Raw genomic sequence first — 20,022 nt, forward strand, 5'->3', positions numbered from 1 at the left:
CACTTACGCAGAGTTGTCTCTTTTGTATGAACAATCCAGCAAAACACTTGCATTACCACAGCCTTTAGGCAAAGGATGCCTAGACAGACTAGGTGAGAAACACTGCATATTTATATTTTTAATTTCCTCAAGCTTAATGATTGCTTTAATAGAAGTATTTTTCTGTTCTTTGCTAATAAATACACTAGAAATATTACATACTAGAAATATATTTATGTTCTGTATGATGCTTGCTGAGGAGTCTGTGTGAGTCTCTTGCAGTAAGACTTCAAAAGACTCTTTTAAAGAAACAAAACAAAAAACAAAAACTGCTTATGGATGTCTAATAGCATAACTACAAAATACAAATACCATCCAAGATTCTTTCTTTCTAATAAAAGTTTTATGCCTTCCAGGAATATATATATACATATATATATTTTTATATATTTTATTTTTTTTTAATCTAGTAGTAATCAATATCAACACAAAGTGCTTGGAAGTCATTGATCCTGGTCACAGGAAGGCAGCAAGAATACTTAAGATTACTGACACTTAAGATCCTTTTGTCCAGACTGGAGGAAGTTTATTCCTCTTGCTTACTTGCAGACCCCAGATGCCCAGGTGTGGATGCCAGCCACATCAGCCACACCAGCATGTCACAGTCATTTAGCACCTTTAACTTTGTGGATGTGAAAAATACCGAGGTGTCCTTAGCCAGGAGGGCTCCAAGTCGCACCTGCCAAAGCCAGAGCACTGCTCTGAGCACAGCTGCTGAAGATCCTGCAGAGATCCTGTCCGTGACAGCATCTTCCAGCAGATGGAACGCAGGCAGCGCACACAGCTGCCGGCTGCAGGAGCAGCTCTCGCACGCCGAGTAGAAAGTGAAGGACAGCAGCAGCTTCTTTAGAACTGAGAAGGTGCTTATGCTATTGATGACAAAGTGATGGCAAGGAGCAAAGCTTGGTGTCTGCAACCCTGCCATCTGCAATATGCCACTTACATAGCAGGAGGAGGGAGGATGTGTTCCCAAGGACGGAGCAAACACTGGATAGGAGCAATGCAAGTAGCCAAGGAAGCTGAGCATCCACCACTGGATCCAAATCCCACAGTGAGAGGAGGCTACCTTGATGTGTCTGATGGGCTACCTTGACTGTCAGAACAACTGTCTTAGGGAAACAGCAAGAAGGGAGAATAAGGTGAGAAAAAACCAAGAGCAAGCCAGAAATTCAACAAAGGGGAGGAAAAAAACCCTAACTCAGAAACAAAAAAGGGCTGTCACTGAGCAGGAGATACCAATTTCCAAAAAAGAATAAGGGAGGTTCAGCTAATCACTGTCTACTTCCTCTAGGGCAGTTTTCACATGTAGAATATCCCATTCTAGACCAACAGTGAAAACAGAATCAAATTAATTGCTTTTTCTTTACCCCAAAATGTAAAGTCAACATAAACCAATATTCCAGATTACAATACAAACGAACTTAATCTTAGTCATATATTAATAGTAAGATTTTACTTCAAAGTAAGTCAGTATTCAGCTAAGCTTAATGAAAATAATAATGTTATGCCTATGCTGACAGTGATATCACAATTTCATACACTTATTATGACAGAAATTTTTGACACCCAACTATTCCAAGACAGGTCTTAAGGATAACTTATCACTCTTACCTTTATATCTAAATAATAAAGAAATTACTGTCAGAGCCTTGCAGGGTCTGTGTTAAGGATGCTTAAACTACTTTTCTGTTTAAAAGGAGAACATTCACTCTGCAAATTAGATGAATAATCCCAACAATAACTTCTGTTAATAATTATCTGCCTGCACTGTGGCTACTAAGGAGATACTAAATTACATCTGAAAAAACCCATCCAGATCTCTGCATACTCATAAAATATTGAAATACTGTATATGATAGACAAAACATTAAAGTGGAAAAATGTTTCAACAAAACCCAAAATTTTCAACTTTCAAACAAAGTAAGAGACTTTAATGTCTTTCAAAGGCTTCTGGATAAAATTTGTCACTTGTACTTGAAAATTTGCTAACACTTTGTAAAGGCTTAGACAGAATTAACTTCAAAACATAATAGCTTTCAGAGCTACTCTTGGTCAGTCAGTGACGTCTAAGTGAATTTGTCATGACACGTAAACACCATTTTGGAAGGAACTGGTTTTCCTTAGTTCACATTTGAAGCTAAAACATTTTGACTGAAACAAACACAAACCTCCAAATAGGCTCTGACCTTTGCATAACTGATCACCTCTTCCTAAGTTCTGCAGCTGTAGCTAGCAACAACACGCTAATGACCCATTTGCTGGTGTTCAGCAATCTCCAAAATGCCTCAACCCCTGACACTTAAAAAAAAAAGCCTCACACTTTCTTTGGCTGGAATTTAATGGTAGGAACATTATATCAGCTCTACAGAGGTGACAGCTGATTCAGTGTCAGTATAGGTAAGACTCAAGTTCAGAGCTAGAGCTGTTGTGGCCGCTCAGCTCCCGGGTACCCCAGCACCACAGCTGGGGAATTGCTCCCCTGTCTCTTGCCCCTTGCTTGTGGTGCAAACTGGCAGCTCTTACCCTGCTGCAAGATCCAAACACCGAAGGACTGTAGGAAATGTCACGGATGAATCACGATAAATGTACTTACACTTTAAAATCTAACAAATGAGAACAACCACAAACAACTTCAAAATGAAGTTTTAAGAAAATTATTCACCCAAATAAGATGATAGTGTAGCTACAAGAAAACAGCCTAAAAAATATTTTTAAGAAATATGTATGGCACAAGAGCTCCTATTAAAATTCATTTGACTCATGTAACTCATTCACTGACGCATGATGTGCTAAAATGGAAACACCGAAAGTAAAATATACGAGACAGCATATTCAGATTATGAGTAAGAGGGAATGGTTTCATATTGATCCCCAAAATTAATTGGAAGCCAGCCAAGTTATAGAACAGTCAGAAAAAGAATGAATGCTTCTTTCATACACTGCAAATACAGAGACAAAGAACGGATGGAGAGAAATGAAACTGTCAAGGCGGGAAGTTCAGACCACAGGGTACTAAAAAAAATGCCAATGTTATATATAGTAAATGACATTTCCAGGTAGAGGAAAAGTATCAGTTGAGAAGTTCAGGATCAAACACACTACCAAGGTTATTCCTGGAAAGTCTAAATAGCAACTACACAAGAAGAACAGTTGATTTGTCCCCAGGAGAAACACGTTCATGCAAAGTATTTAGAGGGAAAGTCAGAACCAGCAGGCAAAGAAAACAGAGAAGAGTCATTAGAGGTGTCAAGGAATATGTACAGCTGAAAATCACAAGGACAGAATTGTCACTCAGCAGCATCATTTAGATCCTGTGTATAAGTAAGAGCAAATGGCCAAAAAGCAACCCTTGTGAGAAGGGCTCAAGAGAGCAAGGGTCTTGTCACGTAAGAAATGAACAAATACACGCCTTTTATTTTTTAAGAGATGTGTAGAAAAATGTCAACAATAAAAAGATAGGGGAGGCAATTGGATGAGAGATCCAGCAGAAATACAGCAGTTATATAGGGAGAAGAAAATGAAAGAAATAATACCTGCACAGAGACTGCACATAGTTTCTCAAAGCAGTCATCATTATCCTGAGTTAGGTCAATCTCAAATGTAATTTCTTATCAACTATTATGGAAAAGACTATGAGTAAAGTCTAACACTGACTTCTCTTTTTACTATGAAACAATTCATGATAAAAATGTTCCTTAGCTGCAGGAATTTTATATTGGGTCTTCTAGAGACATGACATCTACAACTTTTATTAACTGAGCAATCTAAGCCAACTCTTAGAAAGCAGAGCAGCAGGCAGAATAGCTCAATATACCCAGATACTGGGTATATTTACCCATTTATTTGAATTACCTAAGTAGATAAAAATTGTAAGACAAGAATATAAGAATATCACTTGTCAGCACATATCAGCTACAAATGGTGCTGCACATTTCGGGAACAAACTAGAAAACTTTCTAAGCATCTGACTAACTAGCAGCTCAGTCTGTGCCTAGGGTTCTGCTCAGAGCCTGAACAGTTTCTAGATCATCTCCTTCAGCTTCTCTGAAACTAAAGATTTGATAGAATACGCCTCACATCTAAAGCAACTAAGTTGTCATCACAGGAAACACATAACGGGTAATTATTATATACAATACAATCTCATAATAGTAAAAAACAGTTCATGAGAAAATGGAATGAATACAACTTGCTCAAACCTACTTAAAACAGTAAGAAAATAGCACCTGTTTTGTTAAAGAAGTCTTAACTAACAGCACATTTTGTTTACTGCCTGGAAAAGACAGACGTGACATCCATTTATAGCCTATGTTTGTTTGGTATGTCCTACACACAGGTTAGAGGTGAAAATGGGAGAGGTCTCACCAATCTTGCAGTTCTTCCATGAATTGAGCAGAGGCCATCTAAACAAGCATGCCTGTAAACCTGGAAATTCCTGAACCCTTTTGCCAAAACTTTGCCTTCCAAAAAACCCACATCAAAATGGAATACTAAAAGTTGCCTTTTATTACTGAGATCAGGAGAACTGAAATAATAATTTTAAAAAAACCAAACAAACAAAACTAAGAAGATGAAAAAATAAATGAAGATTTAAAGGTTTTAAATCACAATGATGCATCACATGCACATCATTACAGAGTACATAAATACACAACATCCTAATATTACTACATTTGAGTGTTCTATAAGGACATGTGTATGATACATGTGACTTAAAACATTTTAATTCCACTGAAGAAGTTCTATAGCTTAAAAACCTGCTGCAATTTCGCATGGCTGCTGCCTCTTACATTCCTCAACATGAAGTGACAGATTCTGCAGAATATTTACTTACTAGGAGCCTTGGCAGAACATGCAGGCTCTGATTTTATTGTAGGATTGCAACTCTAGATACACATTACCCAACCTTCTGCTTAGAATCATAGCATCAAATACTACAGTAATATCAAGCAAAGTTTTTGTTCAATTGATTTTTCTCACTGTCTGAACTCCTCTGCTTAAAAATCTTGGTGCTTTGGAGCATCTAACAATTGTTAACGTTCAGTACACAACACATCTGTGCTGTATTGCCAGACCAAGACTCAGTGGATAAATCAGAAATACAAATATGTTACAGAACACAAATATTTGTATTTTATAGGACAGATTTTTTACCCTGCCTCAACTGGTAAAGACAAACACATGCTAAGTTCTTATGCAAAAACCTAACATAAATGATATACACTGTATATGTACCTACAAGTTATGTGTGTAGTTGCTCAGATATAATATTCTAAGAATAATCTTGCAGTACTAGATTAAAAAAATCAAGATGAATGAATATTGCTTATTTTCAAGTTTTAAACAGTGCAGGTTTCCAAGCCAAACATGAAAGCTGGGAATGTAGCATATTGCTCAGAAAACACTGAATAAACCAGCAAAACAGGGAAAGTTTGTTAAAAACATAGATTGCATCATATGCCACAAGTAGGAAAGTAGCTTTGCCAGTGTTTGAAAACCAGCAGCACAACAAAAAAAACCCAAGTTTCTTTTTATCAAATATTATTTCAAGTCAACTGATCTTGAAAAACAAAAGAATAACTCAATTATCTTTCATTCTCAAATCACAATGGAGAAAGAAATTTAGTAAGCACAGGGATCAGTCTATGTATCACTAGCAATAAATCAGCAAATCTTTTCTGTTTTAAGTGCATAACATAAACATCAGTTCCATATTCAAATTGAAAAGGTTACTGTAAAACAGAATAAATAATTTATCTAACATCTTTTCACTGACTTTATTTACAGTGTTTCTTGCTGAAAAAATATCTACATAACATATAGAGCTTTGCTATCAATATACCACAATTCTCCAGTTTCCTTTCAGAAAAAGTAATGCTTATCTCAAAAAAAACCCCAATCTCCCTATTTTGTACCAGAATCTCAATAAGTTCCAGAGTCAAAAGACATCAAAGACTCTCTTCTTCAATGAAAAAGGCATGAGAAAAAAATTGGAACAGCAGAGATATCCCTCTCCCATCTTCTCTTCATCTCTGCCAGTGATTTTCATGAAGCCATGCTACTAATTAAATGGACTGTGCAGATGGGCATTCCCTGTTTTCTGGGCAGCTCAGCACCTTAATGGCCTGGTGCTGAAGCCCTTCCTGCTTCCTCCACAGCAGCTTCTGCAGCTCCACTGTGCCATCCATGCTGCAGGACCCAAAGTGCACAGGAACATTCTCAGCCCAGCTCTCCTGAGCACGGTGGCTTCACTCCACTCTCACAACACACAGATACAGAGTGGCCACGTGAACCAAGAACTGCTCATTTCAGACTACAAACATGGATTTCAACTGCTGACAAAGAAATCAGATTTATGGGAAATCAAAGAGACTGAAGCCCATTATCACCCACCCATCCCAATAACAGCAGCTCCATCCACACGGGAAGGACAACTGAACAGTCATCTGAAATATAAGGCATCTTTCCCTTTCCATTGCTCCCTGCAGAAGAAAAGCAAGTTATTCTTCAGTCCTGAAAGCTTTAATTGAGGAATTTCACAGATATTTTTATTTTTAGTTTGTTTACTGTTTGTTTTTAATCAAAAACTTTCCGTCAAAACAAAGTGGTAAGTTGATGGCAAGATAATTCTGTTTGAATATCACAACATTATTTTAGCTGGTAGTCAGCCTTCAAAAATTCCAGTTATTCAAAGAGAAAACTAGCTTGAGAAGTAAATACATTAGTAAGAAACAATCAATCACAGAGAAATAAAACAGAGGCTAAGAGGAAGATGGTACGTTCAAGGGAGGCAAGCAATCCACAGAAAGAAATCTGCTTTAATAACTACATTTGCCAGAATGCAGGGAACTAATTATGGTTCCAATATACATAATGCATTCAGAGACCTCAAGTAACAGACATTAGTACCTGGCATTTCCAGCCCAGTTGTTGAAGTATACTGATTGTAAGCATAAATGTTCATATTACGAAACAGGCAGATGGTCTGCTTCACCAGAAACATTACAGCTTGACATTTGTTATCAATTGTACTGACTTAATACTAATGAGAGTAAATGGAGACAGATTTGCAAAAATCTGTCTCTTGGGAAGATGTATGGGTACCTTTAAAAATCTTTTACTTCATATTCATCATGCTATGGTACCAAAAGGAATAATGATGTATTTTAATAGACAGTACCACTCTGATATTTGCACGGAGTATTCAGGCCAGGAACCAAAACCTACCTGAGAATAAATTTCTTCAGGAAAAGAACCAGAGGTGCTGCTTCACTAACTCTGCCACAGCAGCAAACAAATCGCCATTAAGCACACTTTTTATGATAACATAAAATACCATTATATCCTCTACTGAGGCTTTTGTTCACAAGAGCAGCAATTTGAAGATATGCACAGCAAGAGTAAGCAGCGCTTATTCTCCAAATGCTGAAGTGCTCTGCCCTTTCTCAATGTGTCCTGCTGACTGCATGCTCACTGTGGGCAGGGGAGAGAAGGAAGAACCACCAGGCTTACCCCAGGACCATGAAGTACCAGGAGCCCTGAGCTGCCAGCAGCCCAAGCTGGGTAAAGCAGCACAGCCTGCCCCACCACAGTCACAGGCTGCATTATGGACAACGGTATAAATCAGAAATCCCAAGAGCATTAAACAAGGGGCATAAGCTATCAGCGCTTTCTCAAGCCTAACACTTCTCCTTACACTTGTTCCTCATGCAATTGCTTCAGGCCTTAAGAACAATTAAGGCAGGCTATGTTTCTCATAACAAAGCAGCAGTGAAAGTGTTCCTTGTAAGTCAGTGTCTGGTCACCAGCACATTACCATCCCCTCAGATTTTTGCTGCTATGAAATGCCACTAGCATTCCTTGTCTAGCAGGACACCAAGGCAGGGACACAGAGCCTCTACAACAAACTAATACCACAGAAGCATCTTGCTTGTTTTATTTCCTTCGGACACTTTCTTTCCTGTTCCATTTCTTCTGCAACACTGTAGTGTGATCAAACACACAGTGATTCGTTACTTTCTCATTAATAACAGCATCAATTCCATGGAGGTTTCCAAATTTATTCAAATGACTTTGAGTACAAGCACAATTTAAGACTGAGGTGTAATGACACAGCATTATGTTACAATCCAATTGCTTCACTTCAATTTATGTCAGACACCAGAATTTGAGAACTGATTTGGACAGACTAATAGTGAACACCTGGATTTATTCTTTATATCCAGAACTGTCAATATGATTATTCACTCACTATTTCATTGAAAGCCAATGCCTGTTTCTAATTTCAGGTTAGAATACTTGGGGCTTTATTATGAAGCAAAAATTTAATTTTTTTTTAAATTATCCATGTAACTTTAAAAATATAGAGGTGTTAAAAATAAGCCTTTTAACCTAACCTTCCTATAAACTATTGATAAAAATAGATTTAAGTGTATTTTCCATTGCTCGGAAAAACTGATTTCAGCTAGATTTCAAGACCCAGAGGGTCAGGCATTAAATATTACATTTTCCCAATTTTGTAATATTTTATAGCAAAGACATGGTCACTGCCAGTAACTTTTAAAGTAAGATTAAAAGCAAGATTCTATCCCTTGCACAGATTGCTGTATTAGCATACTGCAAAAAATACGCACTCTACTTCTAGCAGAGATAAAAATGCCTCCGGTATAAAGTCAAGAAAATTGAAAGTAAAGTCAGCTGTACATGCTGTAACACACTTTCTCTGAAGCTTCTACACTGGAACACAACACAAATTAACTGTCATGTTTAAGCAATTATCTTCTATCAAAACGATCAAAAAACTAATTTACACAAGAGATACAGTAGATGCATTTCCAATTTTCCCTCTAGCTTCCCCAAGACAGTGCAACTGATCTAAACAAATACAGTCAATCATTTGTGAGACTATGTATGCAGGAAAAGAGTGCTTTTTAAAATTATTATTTATTCTTAAATAAAGTGAAGAAGTGTGATCTTCTCTGTAAGGGATAGACTGGAAATACAGAAGATATGTCAGTGAATGTTTTATGTATAAGGATGTTATCCAGATCAATATCCTACTTTTCACTATCAGAATTTTTTCTCACAGAAAACTAATAGTACAAATGGATACTACTCAATTTTCCAAACAAGCTTTTTACAGGGTAAAGAGGTAACTAAGTGGAGAGAAAAAAATTTATATTCAGCATGGTGAAACAGAATTTGCTTCTTGTGACCTTGAGCAAGATGTCTGCTCCTATCTGACAAACAATAGCATGTAGAACATGAACCATATCAAGCCTGGGTTCCTAATCAAAACATGTAAACAAATCAGGGTCATTTGGCAAGGGGAGAGGGGACTGGTGTCCACAGATGACACAAACAGAGGGGAAACAAAAATAATTTTTTCCTTCATTGTTTCTAGTCACTCTTTGGGATCTACAAGAGTAGAATCTTCAAATCACTTTTTTTTTAAGTACAGGGCTGAGTGTTATTTGTAAAATTTTCATACTTTAAAGTGATTTGCTGTAATAAATTAATATAGCTACACTGATTCAAATATACTCTGTTTTCTGCATGCAATATGCCAATTCCACTAAAATCTACCACAAAGAGCAGTGCCTAATTTTGACAAGTGACTAAAAAAACAATGTTCAAAAGAACAAAATCTTCTTGCTACTAAAAATATGTCTCCTGGAGATATGAACTACTTTTCCTCTCATATTGTTTTTTGTTTTCCCTCAACCCTTCATAAATAGCATCTCAAAGCCTTGAATTGAACCTAGTGCTTTTTGACTAAGACAAAAACACTATATGAGTAATTTCTATTCCAAACTTAATAACATTAAACTATTTGTAAATTATTTCTTCTAAATTGAATCAGGTGCTTAAACAGTGTAATATGCCAGGCAGTAAAAATTTGTTCTAATTGCTGAAGAGATACAACAGGTTTTTGCTTTTTTTAAATCAAAACAGAATAAACCCCACCAATTCCAAGACCTCCCCAAAACTGTTGTGGCTTATGAAGCAGTGATTTACAAACCTGAAGAGCAATCATCCTAAATCAACTAGAAGAGATTGATACAGTGACATATGAAAACAATGATGGAGCAGTGCACCATTTAAAATACCTTCAGTTTTGGTTAGAAGGTAAAGCATCCTCCTTGGCAGTAATAAAATAGGTTGTCTTCTCTAAAAACCAAAGCAAAATCAGAAATTAAGAAAAAAGTAACAAATATTACTTGTATCACTTAGTAAACAGGTATGAGGTGAAAATCACTACTATGAAACCCATTTTGTTTCCCATACAGAGGCAAAATCTATTGCTAAATATGAATGGCAGACAGTTTTTGTCAGAAAAGCTGAATCTTTTTGTTCTAATTTTGAGATACATTTGAACCACCTTCCTTGGACACACACAAATCAGCAGATGGAGGTACTTGAACCAATGCTTGCAAATCTGGGAGTAAGCAGGCACAGTAGCTTATGCTTTGAGCAGACAACAGCGCTTTCCTCCTCTCTAAGAACTTCCCTTGGCTCTTAAGGCCTTTTGAAGACCATCTGCTGATGGTTCTGGAAAATCACCAGGTAAAAGTTCACCGCCTTCTTAGAAGCCTTCACACTTCAGTAACTAAATATGTAGCACATCAGTTATGACAGTCTGCAGTTAACTTTCACTACATTCCCCAAAAAACAGAGGCTCAATTTTGAAATTTGATCAATACTTACATCATCTTACAAATCAGATTAATTGGTAAAAAAGCCACAACATATTCTTTGAGACAGTTCTGAGGAACAAATTATTTGTTAACCAACGTGAACGAATCTCCTGTTTGCAAATACTGATGATGGTTAATGGAAGTATCACATTGTTAGAAGAGTCTGCAGACTACATGCATAAGTAAGAATCAATGCTGCAAGTAAAAATCTGAGCAAAGATAGCTGAAGTAAATTGTACATTCTATATATTCTTTAATTGGGACCCATCCCGTAACTTTATCATCTATAATCCTGGCAAAACTCTGGGATTTGCCCATTAGCGGGACTTGCATGTCAATCATAGCCATTTTCTAAACCATCAAGGTGTATATGAATTTCCACAATAGGATTAAGATCACACAAGCCTAGCAACCCTATGTTTGCTACTTCTAGCTAGGTCTGTGCCCAGGTCCTTGTCCCATCCCAAAGTTTGGGGTGCCCCTGTTACCAAGGCTCACCTAAGTTAAATATTTACTTTCATAAAGTAAATTTTAAGGTGGGTCCATTCCCTGCCTGCATCTGCATTCATCTCCTCTAGCACTCAGGCAGGCAGGTGTAGGCACAGGCAGGGACTCTGTCAGCGTTCTTGAAAGCGTGATCCTCCCCCCATAGCCTGGCTTCCTCATCTGAATCCAGCAAGCATGACACAGTGAATCCAGACCTGGAACCTGTTTCTGATGCAGTTTCTTTAGTCACTTTTCAGTTCACTTCAGTTTCTACAGTCACTTTTTGCTGAAGCACTCATCTCCTCCCATAAGAGCACCATAGGAATGTGCGGAGGACAGACAAGCATTGCTCTTTCTTGTCTACTCCTGCTCTTCTCCTGTACTGGTGACCTCAAGCATTTACCAGCAGCATTAAGTTCATAAGTCAGGTGTCCACCCAAAAATCAATTGGGAGCCTGGGTAGCTAGATTTCTACTGTTTATTTCTCATTCTCCTCTTTGCAATCACAGTTAGGCATCGCTACCAAAGGCGTTTAATCTTTACTGATGCAAGCTGGAAAATGTCATATTATCATACTGGTCTGAAACTTGGATTTTGTGGAGAATGCAAAATAAAAATTCAGTCAAGGGTAGGGAAGCTGAACAAGGCAGTAATTGTTGACATATATATACATATATATTTGCCACAAAACTCTGAATGCAGTGGTGAAAAGCAAAAGATGAAGGAAATAAAAAATGGATTAATTACTGCCCAGGAAAAAAAGCTCACTAAACCAGCAACTCTGAATACATTTTTTTCCCCCCACATTACACAAGATAAGACAATATTGTAGGGTTCCTCCTGCTGAAAGGCAGTTTGGAGTAATGAAAACTCTTTGAGAGACAGTAGTTGTAAGGCAGAATTACAGAGGCTTAGTGGATCTATCCATGATTGATATAAAACTGAACATAGTACTGGTAATGTATTTCCAGGTCTTATCAGGTATGTAAATTCATAAAGACAATTCAAGGGACAGTTTTAAACAGATTCAATATTTCTGTTACAAACAGGCATATATGTTATGAAGCGTCCTCTGGTTGAAAGGCAAAAGTTTTGTTATTTGAAAATAGTATCTCAAGTTATGTTTTATCCTGTCCAGTCACAGTAATTCTTCAATGATTTCCTTTCCTCTTTTACCAAGGGGAAAAAATCCATGGTCTTATTGGATTCTTTAAGCAGAAATGATATCCTGGCTCCATCTGAGTGTTTTAGCTTGATTTTTCCAGAAAAAAACGTTATTATGAGATGACTAATCACAAAATCATAAAATCGGAACCATGTTGTCCAGGTCCTATCAAATTTTGCAAGATACTAAATGTCTCTGATATGAATTTCACAGAAGACAGAAACCTTACAGAAAAAATAGGACCCAACAGCGACTCCTGAAGAAAGAGCAACAGCAGCTTTGCCTGTTTTCCCTCAAAGAAAAGTCAATCTACTACTAATCAAAATTCATGTTCTATTTGTTGAAACCACAAGCATAATGTTCCTAAATCACACAAAAACCATTGAAAGAGACTAAAATGAATGGCACATTTGAGGAACATGGCAGGGAGCTAGGGCACCTAACAGTGGGGACTAAAATACCTAGGGAATAAACCTAGAAAGAAAGTCAGGTTTTAGGTATACTACTCATGAAACAACTGCACAGCTATGGAGTATTCCCAAGTCATTGCCCCTAAGAAAGAAAACCAAACAAACAACACTTGAAGAGGAGATACATCTAAAACATACACATAGATAATATGAGTAAGTCAATACCAATTAAAAAGAAGGGATGAAAACCACTGCAATTATTATTGTGACTGGATAGTTTTAACTCTCTTGGTAGCATGCAATATAGCAATGTAGATTTGTGCTGAGGTGCCTAAACAAAAGACAGAACATATCTCTCTACATCAAAACGTCCAAGTAATATGATAAACATTGAAATAGAACAGTGGAGAAAACCTCCCACAATTTATTCTTCATACAAATAGATACTATTTGTATATGTAGACTGTAAGCACACATGCATCTCTTTAAAGACCTGGCTTTCAAAGTAGATTTCATTTTTACCCCATTCCTCTAAGAAGAAAATATCATTGAGAGAAGTCAAATAAAATAAAGAGAAAAACTGATGCCCCCCCAAAATCTAGAGCAGATACAAATTATTGTTGACTCATATTGTAAATTGCCTGTCCACTACAAGCTTTTAGAGTAATGCAACAAGGAAAAAAATGTTTTTCAATCACTGCCATCCATCAACTTGGTAAACAAGTAAAATGTATACTCTGCCATCTGCTAGCTATTAGTCTATGTAATCACAAAATATCATGTAATGTAATCATAAAAAAACACTATTATTACCTACTCTTTCAATTTATAAGCAAATATTTCTATCTGTCAAATGATTTTATGCTAGCATGAGGCTTGAACCTTCTGCGCTGCTTACCATCAATCTAGTCGTCAATCTAAGATAAGTCTGTCTCTCGTTCAGTCCTCCTGCATTTGGGAAATGCTCAGCATGGCAGGGCTGTGTTTGATCCCAGAAGAAATCACATGGAGAGAAGGCTCAGTAAATGTTCCAGCTGTCAAGGGCCTGAACAGTTTAACAGCAATGGCTATGGGAGCAGCCTTGCTCTTGGTCACACTGGCTTAGATGGTCAGAGTAGTCTTGCTCTTGGTCAGACTGGCTTAGATGCTGCCAAGAAAGAACAGAATTCTCAGTTCTCAGATTATTTCTTTCTGCACCATATTTTAGTTACCCTTGATACTTATCTTTAAGCATATTTCCATGAGAAAGAGCACTAGAAAAGTTACAGTTTTCTCAAATTACCTCTTTTAAAGGTAGAAATAGCTGTTCTAAAATGCTTAAGTCAGAGTAATAGTGCTTTTTTCCCCCACAGATTTCCAACCAAAACTATCCATTAGAGAGCAAACACATTAGTAAGAAACTGCAGTGAGACTAAAAAATCATACTGAAAGTTTTTTCAGTGATATCTGCTACTAAAATATGTTTAATCAATGGAACTTGATCTTGTTCCTAGAAATTTCTCAATAAACTGAAAAGACTTCACATAAAAGGACTTTCACTATTTTTACCGGCTCACAGAACCTGCCAGAGTTATTACACCATCAGACCAATAGCAACAAGAGGTTCAGTTGGCTAGAGCTAAGACACTTATTCCCTATTAGCTACTTTTAATTTATGGCAGAAAACCAAATATTTTATTGCAGGGAAGATCTACTAAAGCATATTCTTTTTCCCACCAGGTAAATGTCAAAACCAAAGGTAATAGTGTAAGTGACACACAAGCCATTATTTCAGCTGTACATGACTCCCATTTGCTCCTGAAGGTGATCCTCTGCCAACTTGAGGGCTAGAATCTGCTCCTGCAGTGACAGAACCAAGTGGAGCAGCATACCAAGGGAATACCTGGAGTGTTGGTGGCCTACCAGGTGTCCCAGTAAATTAAAATGGCAACTTTTAAAAGACAGATCCACTGGGCTAACATTGACTTTGAAACTCTGAATGGATAAGCCTCTCAAGCGACAGAAATATCTTTTCTTTCTTCAGATCAGCTGTCTGAGAGCTAATTTCCATATAACCTGTCAGAAACCTGGATTTTCTTTCATGCCTTGGTCAGTAAAGTTCTGTCACATTCCACAAACACTATCAGCACACCTTAAAGATACAGCCCAGGATCCCAAATCAATTAACAGTGTGATAACAGAACTGCAGGGACAGGAGAGAGGTTATGCTTTTTAAAACACAAGTATGAAGTCTGCAACACTGGAAGAGGAATCTTTGCATCTTGGGGTAAACACCTGCAGCAATCAGGATTTTCTTTGAGGCAACAGCCACTCAGCCTGGCACACGGTGCTGCCAATCCAGTTGTGGAGCCCTTCAAGTGACAGAGGTCATCCAAACTACTGAAACAAGGAGCAGACTCAACCAGATCTCTCAAACACATCTGTCTCCTGAATCAAAACTTGTCATCCTTTTCCAGGAGTTTGTTAAATATTTCTGCAGTTTGTATGGCAGACTGTCCTGCAATGGAGAGGAATTAAGAGTCCAAACCCCACATTTAAAAACTACATTATCCATGCCGCAAGGGGACCATTTAAAAAATTATGGAATGAAATGTGTATGATGGCAAGCGAGATTTCCCATTTAAACCTAAATATTAATAAAGACTGTTTCTCAGTTTATGTAAGTTTCATGTACTTTGATGCAATCTTTATTACATGTTTGCTACGGAGTCTATGACTGATACCACAGGAAAACAGTAGCAAGATTGTATCAGCCAGCATCACACTCTCATTTTCTCACTTCCTAAACTTTGTGTGTCTATTGTATTTGATTTTGATATGTAAATTTATTATATATAGGATTTATGAAATTTAAAAATTAACGCTGTCATTAAAAAGTACACATAAATAACAGAAATGAGACAGTGATTTTAAGCTGGTTTTCAGTCTAGGAGAAGTTTCATTTCTTAGGAGGTATCCTCTAAGTCTATTCAACTTGAACACTAATGCCAATCTTTACATCAGTAACTGAAAATTTAAAGGACATCTCCAAAAGCAAAGGCATTTTCTTTTTATCCTGCATCAATTTTGTAATTATGCCATATAGTATATGATATAAAAAAGGAAGTTTGGTGATTCACAGAAATGGAAGACTTCAGTAAAGGATTGAACAATATTTTTCAATTAGACACAGGCACAAAGAGATAAACAAGTGTGGGGGGGAAGGGCAAGTAGGAAAATGAAAAAAAGAAAAATTACACAAAAAAACACAAACAAATGAAAAAACCCAACACCCCAATGACAACCCAAAACTTCTGGACTATGCCAATTCAAATTCCCTCTGCAAAATTTTAAAACAGGCTCTTTCCCTAAACAGTAAAGCCACATGCCTCTGTGACCTTTATAATACATAAGGGAAAGTGAAAGTCCCAAGAGAAGAACATACAATGGATATCTTCAACCAGAGAAGCTGACTTATGTTAACCATATGGTGTACAGTAAAGTCAAAAAACAGTTTGCTGTCATCAATTCTATACTTTTACTGAAAAAAAAAATATTTTTTAGTTTGTTACAATACCTCTTGTTTAGTCTAAGTATTTGTTTTTAGAATTCATAACTTCTGATTACTTCAGAAATTCTAAGACCAGCTCCACAGAATCACACCCAAAAGGCTCTGTTTGTAGCTGTTGCTGGTGGCTGTAAAAAACAACACAGAAAAATGCCTGCTTGGCCATTTTCCTGCTGCATTAATACAGAGGGAAATTTACCTCTGTCAATGGTTGACATAATAAGCTGCCAGCATTCAAACTAAAAATGTTTACAAGGCAGTGATTCTCTGTACAGTGGCAGCAGAGAGGAGCACTGTTCTATTGTTTAATGGTACAAATGACTTCAACCAAAATGACTGCTACATCTGCCAAACTGGCCGGAATGAGCTTAGGCAAGTGCAAGCAAGACCACCCTGTCCTGCACCATGTTAGAATTGTATGGATAAGAGACACACATGTCAACATAAAACTGCTTCTGGGAAGTAAAAAAGAAGAAACTCAGAGGAGTGAATTGCTATCAACCCAGAATCATATTTTGATCTTGCACTGGGGTACTGGATACTCCAGTGATTGATTTATTGTACTGTTAAGCCACAGGATATTTTGAAGACAAGGAAACAGAAGTATTTGACTGAAGAGATGGAAAGTGGGATTTGATGTGCAGAGCTCAGCCACCACGCAGGGCTGGAGCTATGGAGAAGTCACAGCAGCAAACTGGAGGGCAAGCTCTCAATGCCACGGCAAGGTGGCAGGAGATGGGGAAAGGTGAAGTAAATGTAGAACTAGAACTCTGCTTTCTCCCTCCCACACTGCCAAGTGAGTCTCCACTAAATTTATTACTTTTTACACACAAAACAAAAACATAACTTAATTGCCAATTGAGAGTATGTATCTGCAATAAATATCAAAGCATGTGTATTTTCTCAGAAAGAAAAGGCAGCATAACCAGAAAGTAAATTACAGCTATTAATTCCCCACCCAAATTTCTGATGTTATCCATTATATGCAATTCTATTGTGGATATGAGTTCATGACAAGTAGATATTGCTAAAGCAGCCCACTACTTTTAAGTGACAATGCTCTCACTTGAGACATCATTTAGGGGGGATATTAATAATCCAAGTAGTGTTCAATTTCTTACATTGCAGTCAATATTTTAACTCTCCAGAACAAATGGCCAAACAAGATTTTAAACCTATAACAAATGACTATGCAGTATTTTAACAACCGATAACAAATGACTGTGAACACAGGTGTAAAGTATCTTCCCTAGCTTTAGATGACTAAATAAGGAAGATGAATATTGAAGAGTCTTGGATGCAAGATCAGCACACCTATTCCTATTTTCAAGAAACATGATTATAAAACCAAAACTATGCACAAATTGAGGATTTACTTGCATATCCTTTAAGATACAAATAATACTATATTATCAGGAAAAAAATACTTCTATTCAGCATTTCAGATTCAATTAAGTATTTAGTAAAAGTTTAGGTAACAGTGTACTTACTAGGACTATCTAAAGGAAAATTTTTTCATACAGCTAAATCATGAAATCATCAACTGGTTTTGTTAACAACCCATCCTCCACCTTTCTCAGCCTGGACTCACATAGCTGGTTGGAGTTCTTCATGTACTAGATTTCCCTTTAACACTATGTAGGAAGAGATAGACACTCACATATTTGACAAATAAGAATCAATAGATGATTAGCAGCACGATTGTTACAAACACACAGGGTCCTGCAGATATCAGAAGGGCGTATCCAGGGATTCTCAAAAGTCCAAATGCCTGATTCCTACCTAATAAGGTCTTAACCCCTTTCTCTTGACAAGAGATTACTGAAATGCAGAATAGGGGCTGTGCTCCCATCTTCTAAGGCAAGGTGCATGCTTGGCAATTCAGTTCAACCACTTTGAGTTCAAGTGGCTTTTAACAGGGTCAGAGACCAAGAAAAAAATCTAAATATACCAGGTACATAGCTGTTGTTTGCTTTGTCCCTTGCAATGGTGATCCAGTGACCTACCAAGTTAACCTTAGGTGAACAGAAGTGTGGTAATATTTCACTACATCACAATCCATTCCAACTTCTAGGTTTATACTATATAGAAGACTTAATTTCTACTACTAGTATGAACAGGCATTAAAGGATATTAAAAAAAAAGAAAAAGAAGTCTTAGAAAAATATACCAAAAAGTTTTCTCTAAAAATATATAAAATTAGTAACAGCAATGTTAGAATATTTCTTACAACAATTATTTCTTCTATTTAAGACAGTTCCTCAGTCAATTGGTCAAAACTTTCAGAGCACAGTACATGGATGGGTTTTTCTGACACGTGTTTGGGATGACTGGTGTAATTCACCAGTTGAAAGTTCCCCTAAGCCAGGGAAGTATACTAAACACATTGGTTTTGCTTAAAAATATGTTCCCAAAGTACGTACCCAAAGATGTATTTTGGAAAAGACATACCAGACAGACTACATAAACACCTCCTCTCTCAACACTTTCATTGTAATTCACACAGACAGCACCTTAGACTTTCGAAGACATTTGCTATGAGGTATCAAATAAACTAACTTCTTGTTCCTGAAAATACCATTTGCAGCGGTGACAGCTTTAGTTCTTTACACTTCATTAGCACTGCAGTCAAGTCCCTTTCTTCAAAAGATAGTAGTGTTCATACAGAAAGAAAAATAATTTTCAGAGACATAAAAAGTGATACAACCTTTTGGATAACTTTATCTTCAATGATTTATGTAATTTTAGAAGCTCCTGATTAGCTAGAGGGTTACATGAGAAGAACCCTACACCTTCACACTTTTATTTTCCCTTCAAGAACACACATAACAGCAATTTCATGTTTTAACTAGACTATCAACTACTTTAAGACCCTATATGCTATAGAGTATATGTTCTTTCATGAATAATACAATTCTCAAGCTATGCAGCTTGATGCACACATTACAACAGTTGGTTTCTTTTTTTTCTGAAGACAGCTGCACATAATAGCCCTTTATAGAGATAGGTGAAAAAAACAGAGATGCAAGTTCCTCATCTCAGCCAAGAATGCAGACTCCAATTACAAAGAGGAGAAACAAAAAGTAAATCTATGTAAACTGTGTTATAAGGTAACAGAACTCAACATCTCATGAGTTACAAAACACTCCCTTGCAGCTCCAATATATCAAAACAGATGCCACCAAGTAAAATCCTAACAATGATTTAAAAGCAATTCAATATTCTTAGAGTGCATCGGGTTAAAAGCTTCTAGATCAAAAGCAAACAGGCTTGGTGTGTTCAATTAATCTGCATCTTACCCAGAAGTCAAAAATGAGACACCCAAGCCTGCATCCCCACAGCTTCGTAATGAGAATGGTTAAGGGCTGGAACTGCCTGCCAAGAGAAGCTGTGAAATCTTCATCCTTGGGGATTTTCTGAGTTTGACTTAACAACACCCTCAACCACCTGACTCCACTTTGAAGGAAGCCCTGCTTTGAGCAAGGGGCTGAACTAGATGACCTGAAGAATACCCCTAAAACTGTAATTATTCCCAATTTATCATACCACACACGGGAGAACCCTTTAATGAGACACTAACCAGAGCTGATAGAACTACAAAATATACATTCATTACCTGAATTATGAGTTTCCCAAACAAGGAAAAAAAAAAAAAAAGAAAAAATTATATACTACCCT

The 20,022-nt window shown here is 37.0% G+C and overlaps 1 protein-coding gene across 1 annotated transcript in view; it reads right to left on the reverse strand.

Annotated features, from left to right (window-relative positions):
• The window catches only part of TENM3 (teneurin transmembrane protein 3), a 347,191-nt gene extending 333,433 nt beyond the window's left edge, over positions 1-13,758 (reverse strand). Inside the window, exon 1 of the mRNA XM_084205259.1 lies at positions 13,696-13,758. The gene's annotated coding sequence lies outside the window, so the exon portion shown is untranslated. The remainder of the gene's footprint in view (positions 1-13,695) is intronic.
• Between the last annotated feature and the right edge of the window lie 6,264 nt (positions 13,759-20,022).

Source organism: Fringilla coelebs, assembly GCF_963513975.1.
Source record: "Fringilla coelebs genome assembly, chromosome: 4".
Lineage (NCBI taxonomy): Eukaryota > Metazoa > Chordata > Aves > Passeriformes > Fringillidae > Fringilla > Fringilla coelebs.